This window comes from Asparagus officinalis, chromosome 6, assembly GCF_001876935.1.
Source record: "Asparagus officinalis chromosome 6, Aspof.V1, whole genome shotgun sequence".
Classification (NCBI taxonomy): Eukaryota; Viridiplantae; Streptophyta; class Magnoliopsida; order Asparagales; family Asparagaceae; genus Asparagus; species Asparagus officinalis.
Genome location: NC_033799.1, coordinates 42,457,275 through 42,477,464, shown reverse-complemented (window position 1 = coordinate 42,477,464; position 20,190 = coordinate 42,457,275). Strand labels below are relative to the sequence as shown.

Here is a 20,190-nt window from a genome sequence, read left to right as displayed (position 1 = left end):
GTTAGAAGAGCTCACATAAAGAAAGAGGTTTGGGTTCGAGGCCTCATACATGTGAGAGGTATTAACCAGTACTACCGTACAAACTTGACTGGGACGACCTTCATTTGAGAAGGAACCCTATCTGGGCTATTTGGATCACACCTTAATTCCATTCTAAATGGGCGAGGTAAATGAGTGTCGGATTCGAACCTGCGCACCGAGGTGGGGCATTTGCGCCTTTTAACCACCTGATAGTTCACGATGGACTGTTGATATAATATTAATGGTTGTATTATGATTGTATTCTTTTCTTTTTTTTTTAAATCAAAACAGCAAATGAGAGAAACTACTCCACTCCAACACGTTGGGGGCAACAACACAAATTGATCACCATACAAGAGGTTACTAATACTGGAAGGAGCGTTGTCGAGAATTAGCACAAGCACTATAAGGAATCGATTCCAATGTTTGCAACCATGTTGTTATGATTGTATTCTATTGATTATACTGATATTATATCATGATTATACTCATTTACTTAGAATTTATACTGAAACAAGTTTTGCCAAGCTCCATCCTCTCTCTCTCTCTCTCTCCCTGTGATTTCATCCAACTGTACCGTAATTCTATCGCTTTTTCTCAATCAATCTATATCTATATCTATATCTATACTACTTATAAAAGAGAATACCCATGTCAAAACTTTTAATTTCCTATTTTACCCTTTTAAATTTTGATAATTCACAATTATACCATTGATTATAATTAATCTTTAAATAATTATCCATAACTCTTTATTAAATGCACCTCCTACTCTCCCTAAGAATATTTGGTCAAGAATAAAATCATTATCAATAGTTTATAATCTAATACTACATACAAATGGTTATGTCTATATTTAGAATTTTAGAATGTCAATGTTCACTTTTTGGTCTATCTTAGTTGCATGTCGGGGGGCTTGCAACTCTTCTCTCTAAGAAGTTGAAACAACTGTATTGGAGGGACATCAAAGTTTAAACCATGGGAGGACCAGAGTTTTGTAGAAACTACATAATGTAAAATTAGAGAATGATGCACTTTATTCTTTATTGCTTTGGGTCTTTTGAGCACCGACTGATAATTAGTCGAAAATTTCAACTCAAGACTATGAATTTCTTCTCAATCAGTCACAAAATAGTATAAGACAAAGTTAATCAAATAATTATAATAACAAGATGTAGAGTTTAGACTTTTAAAATTCAATTTGAATCAATGCATAAACTATGAACCAATTAACTACAAACAACCCTTTTTATTTTTATATAACTTTTCTTTCATCTCTTGAGTGTAAATTAGCTCATACATTTTCTTCCACTCACCATAATACCTACTAAGTCAAACCATACAATTACAAAAGAAAAGGTCAACTAGAACTCCACTTGGATTAGAATAGAAAATTTAACAAAGCACATGATGTCGACTTCTTTCGAGGATCAAATTTGCTCAAGCACGTGTTAGCATGGTATGTTCCTCTATAATTCAATTAGAATTTTAAAAATATGTTTTGAAACTTGATTATTGTAGAAATGAGACAATTTGGTACAATTTAAATTGGTACAATCAATTTGGGATCACTCAAATTTTAAAATGTATTATAAAAAGACTAAAATAAACAAATGTATTTTAAAATCTCATTAGATTAAATATTTTTAAAATTCAACCCCCTAAACGTATGTTTTGAAACTTGATTATTGTAGAAATGAGACAATTTGGTACAATTTAAATTGGTACAATCAATTTGGGATCACTCAAATTTTAAAATTTATTATAAAAAGACTAAAATGAACAAATGTATTTTAAAATCTCATTAGATTAAATATTTTTAAAATTCAACCCCCTAAACATATTTCACGGTATAATTTGAAAACACATTGTATCAAAAAAAATCTATGATGTTAATATCATGAAATAGGGGCACGATTAGGAATACATTAGGCAAATTGTATTATCATTTTGATGTTACAATAAAAAGTACAAAATAAACTTTTAAAAGTACAAAATAAACTTTCTTACCATGATTTCAGAAAAAAACATTAAATAAATACTACAACCAGCATATTTACATGTATCCAAAATAAATGTTATATTTTTATTATAAATAAGCCCTAATTACTAAAGTGATATCTTCTAAAGCTTTGGCTTTTTTACCTTCTAATTAATTACTCATTTTGTATGTTACAATTTTTTTCATTTATTTCTCTCTTCCTCTCCTTCCAACCATTTGACTTCTATTTCTAAGAAACGAAGTGCTTGGGATGACACTAAAGATGGAAGAGATTTCTATGAAAATGCTATCGCAATTATTTAATGCTAACTTGTGAACTAGAGATTGATAAAATTCATATGAATGACATAATCAGTCTCTCTTGTAATTATCACGAAACTTTAACAAGTGACAAGTCCTTTCGCATGATATATCTCCATCATTCAAACATGTCAATTTTAGTTTTAAGTTTAAGAAATTTGTTTGTGAAAGCTCTTATTAATTAGCATTTCCTTAAATAGCTTGAACCTTAGTGTAAATTGAGCAAAGATGCGTCTCTCATCTCTAATATTAGATCATCTTTTAATATTGCTATTGTGTTTACATAATAAGTTTGTTCATAGATAGGGTTATAATTTTTTTACTCTATTAATCCACGTCGGGTATCTGCCATTTAGTAAATTTGACCCTCTATGTCTGTATATTTTGTTTCAGCTTTAAATGATGATAATTAATATAGACTTTGATAAAGTAATTAAATTTGAAACATGATATGAATTGGTTCTTTTTTTGTCTCCTTACCCTATAAGTTAAGGTCTTTCAGCTATTAGCTAATCTAATTATCTAAGAATCCTAGCACATAGATCTCTTATTACGTTCTTTATCGCGCTTCGGAGGTCTGTCGAGAGCATTGTCACATCCGAAGGCCCAGGCTTCGGGAATCTCCAATGTCGGGGATCTACAATGGAGGCTAGCCTCTTTACCTATCAAGGCGGGCGGGTTAGGGGTCTATGCAGCGACCGATGCTATACATTTTTCTTTTGTAGCCTCGCGGATTCACTCCATCGAGCTTCAAGACCACATTTTGAGAGGTTGTGGTGATGTTTCTTTAGGTGTGCATTTTTCTTCCGCACGGGCTTCTCTTCAAGCCAAGCTACCTGAGGTTGACCTTCTTCAAATCACCACTAAAGGGTCTGTCCCCCCAAAACCAATGCAATACTTGGCAGACATCTTTTTTGGTGGCGTTTGTAGAGATCTATCGACGGAGTTTGACCTATCAGAGAGGCAGGTTGCGATTGTTGGGTGTCTGCGGGCAAAGCATGCCCAGGATTTCTTGTTGGCCACGCCTATTGAGGGATTGGGGTAGCGTATGACTCCGGGGGAGTACCAGGCCATCCTCAGGTACAGGTTGTTGGTTCCTTTGTTCGTGGGGGGGGACAATGTGCCCAGTTTGTCGTAGGACGCCGATGGATGCTTTTGGAGAGCATGCCATCCACTGTCAGAAGCAGCCGGGGTTCAAGTACAGGCACGACTTAGTCAGAGATGTCTTGTATGATATCCTCCGAAGAGCAGGGATCCAATTGCGAGGAGAGGTGGAAGTTGTTTATATCCAATGTTTTGGTAGTTATGTCGGAGGCTAATTATGCATTAAGCTTGCGGTATTCTAAGATTATGTTCATGTTTGTAGCTCACATGTAGGCATGTAAAAACACTTGCAAGGTCGATAAAAAGACAAATCAGCACCAAGCGCTCTGCACAATATAGGCAAGGACAATCACCACAGTTGCATCCCGTTCGCGTTCGATACGTTTGGTTATCTTGCAGCTGCATACGTTTGGTTATCTTGCAGCTGATGCAGCGGAGTTCCTCAGGAGGGTACAAAAATTTATGAATAGGAATGTGGCTACAGCAGGATCAGCTGACTACGTGTTTCGTCGGTTGGGTTTTGCAATTCAGAAAGGATTAGCGGCGCAGCTTGTTGCCCGCTTGTCATCATCACATGTATAATATTTTCCCTCTAAAAAAAGAAATAAAAATTAAACAAACAAAAATTAAAAAAAAAGAACGAAAGAACGGATAGAAAGAAATGCCGCATTAAATCCTACACAGCCCGGTCCCACACAAATTTATTTTGGACACATCATCTTCCTTCCCTTGATGGCCCCACCCCCACCCTCTCTCGCTCAAACTTTCAAAAGTCTTTTTGCAATTTGGCCCCCAATCTATTTCATCTTTTCACTCTCCCACGAGCTATCCTTAAATAAATTCAACTGTCCGTCCCTCCCTCTCCCATCAGTCTCCGAGTCTCGCGCATTGTGGCTGTAAGTTTCTCTCTCCTCTTTCTCTCTGTTGATCTCTTTTACAAAACTCGTTCGCTAATTAGTTAAAATTCATTGATCCAATCAGATCACTACCTAATATTAGATTTGAGCGCGACTTCATTCTAGTCGGAAGATATTTTTTATGGAATAATTTTTTCCCCCTGAAAGTTTGATGATAATGGGTTTGCAATATTTCTTTAGTTCATCTAATCGCTTATACTGAAAATGTGTTTGGTCTAAATCATCATTATGTGAAAGACTAATCCTTGATTGATTAAGAAATTGATACTATTGAATCTGACCAATTTTTAGATTTTCACCTTAATTACCATCAATATAATATTGAACCCCTGTCTTGATGACAAAATGGCTTTACGTAGCAATTTAAGCTCTCCGTAATTCCTCATAATATTGAACCCCTGTCTTGATGACAAAATGGCTTTACGTAGCAATTTAAGCTCTCCGTAATTCCTCGATCACAGATTTGTTTGTTTTAGGGAATCATGTTACTTCTCTGAATTAAATCATTGAACTAAAGAGGAAAATATGACCCCTTTCTCAAATGTATATTATTGCTTGTATTAATTGGAAAGTGGAGGTTATGTTGATCTGTCCTTTGAGCTCGCGTGGAATCGGATATTACTGATTTTCTTATAATAATGCAAAGTTTGCAAGCAGGGGAATTTTGCTATTATGATGTGCATGCACTTAGGTAATCATGTTAATCTCTTGAGTTGCAACATTCTGCCAAATTACAAGAACTAACAAAATTTTCAACTCGTTAGTTTACCATTAGGGAAGTCATATGATGTGGAGATCTAATTTCTTTCAAAAAGAGGAAAACGTATTGAAGTGGAACAATATGGATTTTTTTATATGAAAGTTTACTTCTTTTAATCACGTCAATGTACAAAAGAGGCAAACATAACACATATTTCTTATGTGAGCGGGGGACAGGTGGGGGCCCACCCACGTGAAAGCGCCGCCCTCCCCCTGCTTGCTTGCGCGCGCACGCGATCACGAGCGGGATTTTTCCCGCGTGTGTTTTTCCTCTCCCGCGCGCGCCCGTTCAGCCCGCCATTTCCTCTCCCGCGCGCGCTCGTTCAGCCCGCCAATTTTCTGAGCCCCCCCTTCTTCTTCTGCTATAAATAGAGGTGGTGATGGAGGAGTTAGAGTGTGGGAAAATTGTGGTAAAACAATTGGGTTATGTGAGTTTTCTTTGAGAGAAAAAGAATGAGTGAGTGAGAGAGAACTTGTAAAGTTTGGTATTCTCCTCATAGTGAAACCCCCTCCCGTGGACGTAGGCTAGTTAGCCGAACCACGTAAAATCTCGTGTATTTACTGTTTTCTGGGTTGTTGGCTATTGCTTGTAGGATCCCTCAAAATTCGGTCTTGCGCTGATGAGAGGAAGAGTGGATATCTCACTTCGCTGAGATATTTCGCTACTGAGTCTGGGTTTCCTTCGCGAAACACAGATATCGAGGTTGACTTGTGCTTTTGTGACAACAAAGGCCAGGGCTCTCTCTCAGGACATATCGCTTCCGCGGCGGTGGGCGTGACTCTGCGCCCAACAATTGGTATCAGAGACTTATTCAGACCGGAGGTGGTAAAATTTCTGATCTGAGGTGGTGGTTGAATATTGTGTGGTAAAACACAAATAATTGTTAAAAATTCCTGAGAGAAGCGGATTAACATAATACAAGCAGAAAATGGCTTCTACAAGTAAAACAAGTAAAGTTGGTAAATACGAGATTGAAAAATTCAATGGGAAAAATGATTTTTCCTATTGGAGGATGCAGATGAAAAATTCGCTGATTTCGCAAAAATTGCACAAGGCTTTGGCTGGAAGAGAGAAGCACAAAACTATGTCTGATGAGGATTGGGAGGAGCTGGATCTGGAAGCACGGGCGTCGATTATCCTTTGCCTTGAAAAGAATGTAGCTTTCTTGGTGGACGGAGAGGAAACGGTTGCGGGCGTGTGGTTGAAGTTGGAAAGTACCTTCATGACGAAGAGTCTAACGAACCGGATCTATTTAAAATCCAAATTGTATACTTGCAAGATGGAGGAGGGCTCGTCAATCCGGGAGTACATCAACAAGTTTGATAGGATCTTATCAGACTTGAAAGACATTGAGGTGATAGTGGAAGACGAGGATCAGGCGCTTCTACTACTTCTATCTCTGCCGAAGTCAGAACCTGGTGCAAACACTGATGCTTGTGGGTGATACTTTGTCGATGGATGAGACTAGAGCGGCGCTTCTAGCGGATGATCTTCGAAAAGTTGCAACTAGTGATATGGCCACTGGTGGTAACAAAGAACAAGCGCAGGGACTGTTTGCCAGAGGAAGAGGCAATGAGCGAGGAAAAGGCAAGGGAGGAAAGACTAGATCTAAATCTAGACCTCTTGCGGGACGAGCGTGTTTCAAATGCGGTGAAGTTGGGCATTTCAAGGTCGATTGTCCTAACAAGAGAGTAGGTGGGAAAAAGAACAACAACAAGACCGAGAGAAGAGAAGGCAAGGAAGAGGCGAGTTACGCATCGGAGGAAGGGAGCGATAAAGAATGCTATGTTGTTACGGGTGGCGAAGATACCTTCCCGGATGTAGCCCTTCTGACTCAAGAACAATCGCCGATTCGCCCGCTCTCTTCTAATCTCCATACCCAGTATTTTTCTAGCAGCGCCCATGTCCTTCATCTCGAACTCTTTACCAAGTTGAGATTTTAACCTATCTATCTCCACCTTGCTTCTTGAAGCAATAAGCATGTCATCCACATACAAAAGGAGATAGATATAATCACCTCCACGAAGCTTTTGAATGTAAACACAACAATCGTAATCGCTTCGGGAAAACCCATGCTTTAGCATGAAGGAGTCAAATCGCTTGTACCACTGCCGAGGAGATTGCTTTAGTCCATAGAGTGACTTCCTCAAGCGACATACATGATGTTCCTTATTCTCAACCTTGTAGCCCTCAGGTTGATGCATGTAGATTTCTTCATCCAAGTCTCCGTGCAAGAAGGCCGTTTTAACATCGAGTTGTTCCAGCTCAAGATCACCATGAGCAACAATACTCAATAGCACCCGAATAGAAGTGTGTTTCACCACCGGAGAAAAGATCTCATTGTAATCCACACCCTCTTTTTGTGCAAACCCTTTAGCCACTAGCCTCGCCTTGTACCTTGTACCACCGAGCTCTGAAGGATCTTCCTTTCTCTTATACACCCACTTACAACCAATAGCTTTTCTTCCTACGGGCAATGGGACCACCTCCCATGTTTGGTTCTTCCGAAGAGATTCCATCTTCTCCTCTATCGCAGCCAACCAACTCTCATTATCTTTATCCCGAATAGCTTCCTTGAAGGAGATCGGCTCATCTTCCTCCACCGAGAGTGCGTATTCAACCAAATTAACCTGCCCATAGTGCTTCAGGGGTTGATCAGCCCCCAGCTTCTGTACCTGCTTGTATGCTCGCTTTGGCATAGTGGAAGCCAAAGTATCCTCGAGCTGCTGCTGTTGTAGTGCTTGTGTATTTTCTTGCTGAACCTCCTCCTGCTCAAGCTCATCATCTACCTGATTTCCCACTTGAACATGACTAGAACCTGGTTGGTCTTTAGGTTCTATCTCAATAACCTGGGACTTTGAAGTCCCAACAGTCCCAACACCATCATCCTTGGGCGCCCTAGCAATCATGGATTTTTCATCAAAGGTAACATCCCTGCTGATCACGAACTTTGAATCTTCTGTACACCAAAGGCGGTAGCCTTTTACGCCCTTCGCATACCCTAAGAATATCGCCTTCTTAGCCCTCGCGTCAAGCTTTCCCTCGTTGACGTGATAATAGGCGGTACATCCGAAAATTCTGAGCCTCTCATAATCTGCATGTTCCCCTGACCACACCCTATAGGGTGTATCACCATCCAATGTCGAATGTGGAGAACGGTTCACAATGTAACATGCTGTAGCCACCGCTTCTGCCCACCATTCGTTGCCCAATCCAGCATAAGATCGCATACTCATTGCCTTCTCCCGCAATGTTCGGTTCAGTCTCTCCGCGACCCCGTTCTGCTGTGGTGTTGACCTGACTGTCCAGTGTCGAACAATGCCCTCCTGATCACAGAACTCCTTGAAAGCACCGTCTGTATACTCTGTACCGTTGTCAGATCTTAGTGTCTTCAATTTCTTGCCCGTCCTGTTCTCAACCATTGCTTTCCACTTCTTGAATGTCTCGAATACCTCATTCTTATGCTTAAGAAAATAAATCCAAGCATATCTCGAATGATCATCTATGAACGAGACAAAATACCTGGAACCACCCTTGGAAGTTGTCTGAGCCGGACCCCAAACATCCGTGTGCACATAATCTAGTATACCTCTGCTCTTGTGATTGCTTTTCAAGAATTGGACCCTGTGCGCCTTTCCGTACACACAATCCTCACAAAAATCCATGCAAGGTTTCTTCAGATTCTTCAGCAAACCCTCCTTACCAAGCAGAACCAGACCCTTCTCTGACATGTGCCCAAGCCGCCTATGCCATAACCGGGTGTGCTCACATGGGTCTCCACCACTTCCATCAGTTCCAACCGCTGCATCTCCTGTCACCGTCGTACCCGAGAGAGTATATAGATTACCGTGACGAACACCCTTCATCACTGTTAGGGAACCTCGAACAACCTTCTTTACTCCGTTCTCTGTAACAATCTTGCAGCCACCGGAGTCTAATGCACCCACTGAGATAAGATTCTTCCGCAAGTCGGGAACGTGCCGCACGTCCGTTAGGGTTCTGACCACTCCATCATGCATCTTGATTTTTATATCACCGAGCCCCACCGTTTTACAAGCATGGTTATTCCCCAGCAATACAGTTCCACCATCAATGCTCCTATAGGTAGTAAACCACTTCCTATTTGGGCACATGTGGTAAGAGCAACCTGAATCAAGTATCCACTTACCGGAGGTATCTTCGCCACCCGTAACAACATAGCATTCTTTATCGCTCCCTTCCTCCGATGCGTAACTCGCCTCTTCCTTGCCTTCTCTTCTCTCGGTCTTGTTGTTGTTCTTTTTCCCACCTACTCTCTTGTTAGGACAGTCAACCTTGAAATGCCCAACTTCACCGCATTTGAAGCACGCTTTTCCCGCAAGAGGTCTCGATTTAGATCTAGACTTTCCTCCCTTGCCTTTTCCTCGCTCATTGCTCCTTCCTCTAGCAAACAATCCCTGCGCTTGTTCTTTGTTACCACCAGTAGTCATGTCACCGGTTGCAATCTTTCGAAGGTCATCCCCTAGAAGCGCCGTTCTAGTCTCATCCATCGTCAAATTGTCTCCCACAAGCATCAATGTTTGCACCAGGTTCTCATAAGACTTCGGCAGAGATAGAAGTAATAGAAGAGCCTGATCCTCATCTTCTACAGTCACATCGATGTCCTTCAGATCCGATATAATCCTATCGAACTTGTTGATATATTCCCGGATTGATGAGCCCTCCTCCATCTTGCAAGTATACAATTTGGATTTTAAATAGATCCGGTTCGTTAGACTCTTCGTCATGAAGGTACTTTCCAACTTCAACCACACGCCCGCAACCGTTTCCTCTCCGTCCACCAAGAAAGCTACATTCTTTTCAAGGCAAAGGATAATCGACGCCCGTGCTTCCAGATCCAGCTCCTCCCAATCCTCATCAGACATATCCTTGTGCTTCTTCTCTTTTCCCGCCAAAGCTTTGTGCAATTTCTGCGAAATCAACGTGTTCTTCATCTGCATCCTCCAATAGGAAAAATCATTCTTCCCATTGAATTTTTCAATCTCGTATTTTCCAACTTTAACTGTTTTACTTGTTGACGCCATTCTCCGCTTGTCTCAGGAAATTACCGAGCACCACCTCAAATCAGAAGCTACACCACTCCCAATCTGAATAACAGCTCTGATACCAATTGTTGGGCGCAGAGTCACGCCCACCGCCGCGGAAGCGATATGTCCTGAGAGAGAGCCCTGGCTTTTGTTGTCACAAAAGCACAAGTCAACCTCGATATCTGTGTTTCGCGAAGGAAACCCAGACTCAGTAGCGAAATATCTCAGCGAAGTGAGATATCCACTCTTCCTCTCATCAGCGCAAGACCGAATTTTGAGGGATCCTACAAGCAATAGCCAACAACCCAGAAAACAGTAAATACACGAGATTTTACGTGGTTCGGCTAACTAGCCTACGTCCACGGGAGGGGGTTTCACTATGAGGAGAATACCAAACTTTACAAGTTCTCTCTCACTCACTCATTCTTTTTCTCTCAAAGAAAACTCACATAACCCAATTGTTTTACCACAATTTTCCCACACTCTAACTCCTCCATCACCACCTCTATTTATAGCAGAAGAAGAAGGGGGGGCTCAGAAAATTGGCGGGCTGAACGAGCGCGCGCGGGAGAGGAAATGGCGGGCTGAACGGGCGCGCGCGGGAGAGGAAAAACACACGCGGGAAAAATCCCGCTCGTGATCGCGTGCGCGCGCAAGCAAGCAGGGGGAGGGCGGCGCTTTCACGTGGGTGGGCCCCCACCTGTCCCCCGCTCACACAGTATGATTCCTTGTACTAAGGGGTTGTTTGGTTCGTTTTCTAGATATAGGGAAATGCATTTCCATGTACAAAAACACAAGTTTTGAGTTTTCTAAATTTTTCAAAGTAATGGATTGTTTTGCTTTGGTTCGCACAAAAAAATGATAGGAAAACAATGTATTTATTTTTCTTGTGTTTGGTTCGCATGGGAAAAAAAGGAAAAACTCTTGTTGATATTACATTTCCTACTTTTCTTGTGTTTCGTTGGTTTTGAAGTTTGTAGTAAAAAAATGTTTATGATCACCATGGTAAGATTACCCCTACTATATACAATTTTATTTGTGCTCGTTATATGATGTAATCTTAATCATATAAAAGTTCGAATGTGACATGAACAAATAATAATATCTCCAATGAATTATAAATTTCTGCTTGTATTAATGAAATCATACTAAACCTGAAATAATATGAATCAATTGTAATGAATTACATACTTGATTTGACTTGAACTATACTCAATTGCAATGAATTACATACTTGATTTGACTTGAAATATACATGTTTCAGATTGAAAAAATCACATGAAACCTGTACTAACTTGAATATTCACAAATTTATGAAGTTGCATGAATTATCCAAAAAATCTGTTGAAACATATAAAAACATATAAAGAACCTGAATAGCCATAAATATGTATATAACCTCTTAAATCGCACAAAACCATGCTTGAAAATAATTCCACAACACAAAATATATAAAAAAATATATAAAAAATAAAAAATATAATAAAAAAAAAGAACGAAAGAACGGATAGACAGAAAGAAATGCCGCATTAAATCCTACACAGCCCGGTCCCACACAAATTTATTTTGGACACATCATCTTCCTTCCCTTGATGGCCCCACCCCCTCCCTCTCTCGCTCAAACTTTCAAAGTCTTTTTGCAATTTGGCCCCCAATCTATTTCATCTTTTCACTCTCCCACGAGCTATCCTTAAATAAATTCAACTGTCCGTCCCTCCCTCTCTCATCAGTCTCCGAGTCTCGCGCATTGTGGCTGTAAGTTTCTCTCTCCTCTTCCTCTCTGTTGATCTCTTTTACAAAACTCGTTCGCTAATTAGTTAAAATTCATTGATCCAATCAGATCACTACCTAATATTAGATTTGAGCGCGATTTCATTCTAGTAGGAAGATATTTTTTATGGAATAATTTTTTCCCCCTGAAAGTTTGATGATAATGGGTTTGCAATATTTCTTTAGTTCATCTAATCGCTTATACTGAAAATGTGTTTGGTCTAAATCATCATTATGTGAAAGACTAATCCTTGATTGATTAAGAAATTGATACTATTGAATCTGACCAATTTTTAGATTTTCACCTTAATTACCATCAATATAATATTGAACCCCTGTCTTGATGACAAAATGGCTTTACGTAGCAATTTAAGCTCTCCGTAATTCCTCAATCACAGATTTGTTTGTTTTAGGGAATCATGTTACTTTTCTGAATTAAATCATTGAACTAAAGAGGAAAATATGACCCCTTTCTCAAATGTATATTATTGCTTGTATTAATTGGAAAGTGGAGGTTATGTTGATCTGTCCTTTGAGCTCGCGTGAAATCGGATATTACTGATTTTCTTATAATAATGCAAAGTTTGCAAGCAGGGGAATTTTGCTATTATGATGTGCATGCACTTAGGTAATCATGTTAATCTCTTGAGTTGCAACATTCTGCCAAATTACAAGAACTAACAAAATTTTCAACTCGTTAGTTTACCATTAGGGAAGTCATATGATGTGGAGATCTAATTTCTTTCAAAAAGAGGAAAACGTATTGAAGTGGAACAATATGGATTTTTTTTATATGAAAGTTTACTTCTTTTAATCACGTCAATGTACAAAAGAGGCAAACATAACACATATTTCTTATGTATGATTCCTTGTACTAAGGGGCTGTTTGGTTCGTTTCCTAGATATAGAGAAATGCATTTCCATGTACAAAAACACAAGTTTTGAGTTTTCTAAATTTTTCAAAGTAATGGATTGTTTTGCTTTGGTTCGCACAAAAAAATGATAGGAAAACAATGTATTTATTTTTCTTGTGTTTGGTTCGCATGGGAAAAAAAGGAAAAACTCTTGTTGATATTACATTTCCTACTTTTCTTGTGTTTGGTTGGTTTTGAAGTTTGTAGTAAAAAAATGTTTATGATCACCATGGTAAGATTACCCCTACTATATACAATTTTATTTGTGCTCGTTATATGATGTAATCTTAATCATATAAAAGTTCGAATGTAACATGAACAAATAATAATATCTCCAATGAATTATAAATTTCTGCTTGTATTAATGAAATCATACTAAACCTGAAATAATATGAATCAATTGTAATGAATTACATACTTGATTTGACTTGAACTATACATGTTTCAGATTGAAAAAATCATATGAAACCTGTACTAACTTGAATATTCACAAATTTATGAAGTTGCATGAATTATCCAAAAAATCTGTTGAAACATATAAAAACATTTAAAGAACCTGAATAGCCATAAATATGTATATAACCTCTTAAATCGCACAAAACCATGCTTGAAAATAATTCCACAACACAAAACCAAGCTCCACGTATGATCAGAACTGCACGAATAGAACTATGAAAACTAATAATATTATGAACTGTTACAATCATTTATACAAGATTTTATCTGCATACACAGTTTCAAAATTGGCTACTGATTACTGATACAAGACCGATATAACTTCATGCAATTTGAGGTTTGACGTGAACTTCACTACTTGACCAGGATCTTCACCACTCGACCAGGTAGCACAACTATGGCGTGATGTGCTCTCCCCTCTCTCTTGGAACACCTGACACATAAAGTAGACATAAACATAGAAACAATGAGCTAATATAAAGACCAATAAGGGTAACTAACAAGATCATATGAACAGACATAAACTTGAATCAATTCATCAAAGTTTTTTCTTTAAATTTGTTTAACTTTCTTGAACTAAAACTAAGTACAGACAAATGTATAATACACAACAATATAACAGTAATCTTTTACCAAATGTACATAAAACCTCACAGTTGCGTAATTTGAGAAAGATCACAACAATATAACAGTAATCTTTTACCAAATGTACATAAAACCTCACAGTTGCGTAATTTGAGAAAGATGACAAACCTCAGTCATTTGTCTGTGTCCAAATGTACATAAAACCTCACAGTTGCGTAATTTGAGAAAGATGACAAACCTCAGTCATTTGTCTGTGTCCGCAGAGCATTGCTCTTGTTGATAAAGGATCTATAATCTGCTTGGCCTTAGAAAATGCAACCTGCAATATATTGTTAACAAGTTTCTTACAGATGATGAGCCTAAACGTGAAACAAAATAACCAAACTGATCACAAAACCAGCAAACCCACAACAGCCACAAAATGGCTCACAATCGGTCACAAAATGGCTACACAAAACCTGATGTGGAGCACAACCAGCCACAAACTGAACATGCGGCTACACAACCAGCCACAAAATGGTTACACAAAACCTGATGTGGAGCACAACACTTACACAACATGGCTCAAAACCAGTCTACAAAACTAGCAAACCAACCAGGCTCACAACCAACATACACAAAATAACCAAATTGATCACAAAGCCAGCAAACCCACAACAGCTCGCTCGCTCGACAATTCTTTTAAACCGAACTGATTATGCTATTAAATGCATCTCCCTATATCTGTGCAGTGCAATTGGATGAGGTGATGCATTTAAACCTGTGCCCAAACTGAACACAAAACAGATAAAACCCACAACAGTATGTACACCAAACGGAACACAAAACCATCAAACCAAAATGTGCCCAAACTGAACACAAAACCAGCAAACCCACAACAGCAAAGATCACCAAACTGAACACAAAACCAGCAAACCAACTTGTGCCCAAACCGAACACAAACCCAGCAAACCCCTCAACAGCAAGTACACCAAAAATAGCCAACCAACAACATCAGGCTACACAACCAGCCAACCACATAGAGACAACATGTGCCCACAAATAACCGAGCAGAAAAAAAATCAAGAAAAATAGCATATGCACACCAAACTGAACACAAACAGATTGTAATGGTCACAAAGCCAACTAGAGCTGCCAAACTGATTATGGATGAAGGCTCAGAATTTGGTCAAAATCATCATTGTTAGTCATCCAGTACAATATCAATAGATATTACAAGTTGCTAATCTCAAAAAATTTAACAATCATCATAGCCTAAATTGATGCAAACCAAAATCAACACAAACAAATAATAATGAGCACAAAGCAAAGTGACAATAGCATATGCACAACATGGCTCACAACCAGGCCACACAACCAGCCACAAAATGGCTACACAAAACCTGATGTGGCGCACAACACTTACACAACATGGCTCACAACCAGTCTACAAAACCAGTAAACCAGCCTGGCTAACAACCAACATACTTAAAATAACCAAACTGATCACAAAACCAGCAAACCCACAACAGCAAAGATCACCAAACTGAACACAAAACCAGCAAACCAACTTGTGCCCAAACCGAACACAAAATCAGCAAACCCCTCAACAGCAAGTACACCAAAAATAACCAACCAACAACATCAGGCTACACAACCAGCCAACCACATAGAGGCAACATATGCCCACAAATAACTGAGGAGAAAAAACAAGAAAAACAGCATATGCACACCAAACTGAACATAAACAGATTGTAATGGTCACAAAGCCAACCACATTTGTCAAACTGATTATTATAAAGGCTCAGAATTTGGTCAATATCATCATTGTTAGTCATCCAGTACAATATCAATAGATATTACAGGTTGCTAATCTCAGAAAAACTAACAAACATCATAGCCTAAATTGATGCAAACCAAACTGAATAGGGCTGAGGGCTCATAATATGGTCAATATCATCATTGTTAGTCATCCAGTACAATATCAATAGATATTACAGGTTGCTAATCTCAGATATTATGACAATAATCATAGCCTAAAAGTAAAAAAGTCTCCAACGTAAACTCGTATCATGAAAACTTACTACACAAAATACCCAGAGCAATAGCCATCCAGTACAATGTGTGTACATTATAGGTTGCTTGCATCTTAAAAAATTGTATGGTGACTTATAAATATCCTACAGTCACAAGTTTAATTTATAGGTTAGTACACCATAATATTCACACTCTGAAAGATAATATTAAAAAATGAAAGCAAATAACTACTTACTACAATATAAATATAATATTAGTCTTTATGTGTTTCTTTTATTTTGACTTTTTGAACCATAAAATCTTAGTAGCAAAGTCACTTCTCTTTCTGAACTTTAACATTTACGTAGTACTATCTACTTTCAAAAATTACTCATAAGTACAGGTCACAAGAGATTACTGAACTATGCAAATCTCAAGTGACTATAGTAAATGCATCTGCTTCTAGACCAATTTCTCTATCTTTAATGATAAAACTATATATGTTATAAGAAATTAATTTTTATTTAGCATGTCGTATCTAATTTCAATTACTAAATGAGATGAAATCTAGATCATCTATTTTGTTATTAGATTCACATGTCAAGCTAATGTACATTCAAGAAAAAGAAACACTTGCCTAACTATATTAACTATGTAATAGTCAAGATGTGTGCTATCAATAAAGTGAGAGCTCATACGCTTAGAAGGCATCCAAAAGAAAATTTAACTGCAAACACATCCAAAAGATTCTTTAGTGCATCCACTTATAGAGAGCAAAAATTTAACAATCACCTAACAAGGTAAGATATTCCATCCAAAAGAAAATGAGTTGGGTATAGTTGCTGTAAATTGCTTCGAAAATCAGAAAGCAAACCATCAGCAAGAATTTGCTAATGTTAGGTTAACCATTTGAGTATAGTTGCTGTAAATTACTGTAAATTGCTTCGAAATCTCAAAAAATTAGGAAATTCAGAAAAATTGCTTCGAAAATCAGAAAATTGCATAGATCAGACCCCCCCCCTCCCACAAACTATCAGATAATTGCTATAAATTTAACTAATAATAAGAAAAATTAAAAAAATCAATTTTTACCTTGATTTATGAAGCAACAACGTCGGCAAAGATCAGATCTGATTATTGTCGGCAAAGATCAGACCCCCCCCTCCCCGAATTTCTACGAATACAAGGACAACGAAGGTCGCGGGAGTTCCTGACGGGAGGAGAGCAAGGAGGTAAGTATAGCTCGCTGAAGAAATCAACGAGGAAAGCAAAAAGCCGACGTGGCTGCAATTTTCGTCGATTTCACAAGGTTGAGGAAGGAATTGGGGGAGAAAAAAAAAAGGTGATGTGGCGGGGGGTTTTCACCGATTTCCCTTCTTCAACCCTAGCGAACCAAAGTGGGGAAAAAAACCGACGGAACTTTAAATGTTACATGGCCACGAAAAAACTGACGTGGAGGCGGTGTAAAAGTTTTCCACCGAGTTAAAAAACGAACCAAACAGCCCCTAATTGAAAACTGATGCTCTGTTTTCTGTTTTTATGATTTCATACAGATTTGCAATATGAAATCACATTATTATTTTTAAACACGTAACCAAACAAATTACACTTTTGAAAGTGCAACATTTTCCCAAAGTACAAAAACATAACATTTTTGTTTAGTTTATTTGCATTGACACATACACCTAAGTTCCATTCACCTGTGTTTAAATTCTTGCCCCTCTTACGAAAACTACTTTTGTTTTTCACAGAGCAACCCTTACCAAGAAGATATTATGGCAAGCCACACCCCCAAGAACATTCTCATCACTGGAGCAGCTGGCTTCATTGCATCCCATGTCGCAAACCGCCTGGTTAGAAACAACCCCCAATACAAAATCGTCGTTCTCGACAAGCTTGACTACTGCTCAAACCTGAAAAACCTCCAACCATCTCGATACTCGGCCAACTTTAAGTTCATTAAGGGTGACATAACCAGTCCTGATCTTATCAACAAACTCCTCATCAATGAACAAATCGACACAATTATGCACTTTGCCGCACAAACCCATTTACAACTCTTTTGGGAATTCCTTTGAGGTCACCAAAAACAACATTTATGGCACTCATGTCCTTCTTGAAGCTTGCAGAGTGACAGGTAACAAAATCAAAAGGTTTATACATGTAAGCACTGATGAAGTTTATGGAGAGACCGATGAAAATGCCATTGTTGGAAAGGATGAAGCATCTCAGCTTCTTCCTACAAATCCTTATTCTGCTACAAAAGCAGGAGCTGAGATGCTTGTAATGGCCTATAATAGATCCTATGGTTTGCCCCTCATAATTACTTGAGGAAATAACGTATATGGACCTAACCAATTCCCTGAAAAGCTAATACCAAAATTGATTCTTTTGGCTATGAGAGGAGAGCCACTGCCAATTTATGGTGATGGATCCAATATAAGAAGCTTTTTGTACTGTGAAGATGTTGCGGAGGCGTATGAGGTTATCCTTCACAAAGGAGAAGTTGGGCATGTGTACAATATTGGGACTAAGAAAGAAATGAGAGTGATTGATGTGGCAAGAGAAATTTGTAAGCTTTTATCAAATTCGTTAAGGACAGACCATTCAATGATCAAAGATACTTTCTCGATGATCAGAAGTTGAAGAAGTTAGGTTGGTGTGAGCGTACAAATTGGGAAGAGGGACTTAGAAAGACTATAGAGTGGTATAAGAACAATCCTAAGTGGTGGGGAGATGTCTCCGGTGTGCTTTTGCCTCATCCAAGATTGTCGATGATGCCTGCAGAAGAAGCCAATGAAGACAATGTCGAAGCTTCTGATTGTTGAAGAACTGAAACATTTGTTGTAGCCGGTTCCATTTTGTTGTAACCGGTTCCTATCATATGGGGACATTTGGTTAGAAGTAATTCTATTTTTGTTACAGACAACACTATGTACCACCATGAGAGTTAATGAAATTATCACATTCTCTATTCCATTTTATTAGTTTCCACACTGATCAAAACAATAATTACTCTCTTCAAATGCCTTCTTTGAAGTTCGTGGTTTAGGGTACGACTGGATGGATTAAGGGTCACATGGCAAAGTTTTAACAGTTTGTCTTGAGGAGCATTCGCAGGTTTCATCAGATATTTGAGAAACTCGAAATGTTAAGCGACACATGTTTTTAATGTGCTACGTGTCGTTAAAAGATCAAATGTTATTTGATGTGAGACTCATAAGCCAGTGATTATACGTGCTAATGTTGGGGATGCTTTGATGTTAGATGATATATGCAGAGGGAATGGTCTGTTTATGATGTTTTTTTGCAATGGGATGCATATTTGAGTACGATGCTGAAGGACTGGGATTGGTTTTAAAGAGGAAGATATTCCTAAGTTTGCTGGATCTTTAGCTTGAACGCAAAGGCAATGGGTAACTATATATATCTTTCCTTTCATACTTCTTCTGTTAGAATATAAAATTATAACTTTTAACCCTCACCCCAAATATGGAGCTTTGACGAAGGTCATAATTTGGTTAATTTCAAAAAACCTCCCTGAACTTTGGGCGGTGTTACGGAGAACCACGCTGAACTGTTTTAATTCGACTAAACCCCACTCAGTTTTGGAGGTGTCTCACAAAACCCCAAACTTCTTTCATTCCGTTAAGCCCTCCTTAATTATGGGGTGTCTGACAAGACCTCTTGAATTGTTTTTACTCCACAAGCAGATGCAATAATCTAACTTGATTGGTATCAGAAAAAAAACAAGTTCAAATCCATATGCCTTGAATTTAAAGCGGAATGCCAGAATTTCTGTGCACGTGTAAGAAATATGACAATGCTTGCACGAGTTAGATTGTGAATATCCTCTGACCTATCAAATCCACGAAACTTCATTACGAAGGTCTCTTGTTATAAAAAGGCAGTCAACATCCCAAACAGCATGCCAATCTTGCATGAGCTTCTACAGGCATATGCTTCACCAATCCTGGTGTTGTTATCCGTAAGAATATTGGAAATGTACAAGCAATACGTCCATCTTAGGTTTAAATGGTCGAACTTTACGCTTGCGGAGCAGGCTAAAGTTATCATTGCAGCTAAGAAGCTGAAATGATGAGATGGATGCATCGAAGTTGAAGAATGATCAGTTTCCTGAGTTGTTATCTATCAAGGATTCGTTGATCGAATACAACTTTGAACCTAACAAGAAGGTTTAGATGGTACAAACTAAAGCTTCCTGTATGTATTAGCTCTGTTTCTACTACAATTGAATGGCAATTAGGCTAAAGTATATTGTTTCAATCTTTCGGTTTTT

General features: G+C 38.5%; 1 long non-coding RNA gene and 1 pseudogene across 1 annotated transcript; one reads left to right on the top strand and one right to left on the bottom strand.

The window, feature by feature from the left end:
• On the top strand, positions 11,871-19,814 carry LOC109845411 (annotated as a pseudogene).
• Positions 14,136-17,741, bottom strand: LOC109845412. The gene is made up of 3 exons (XR_002248340.1): positions 17,654-17,741; positions 16,983-17,100; positions 14,136-14,214 (listed from the first exon to the last, which is right to left on the bottom strand). It is a non-coding gene; the product is annotated as an uncharacterized LOC109845412 (long non-coding RNA).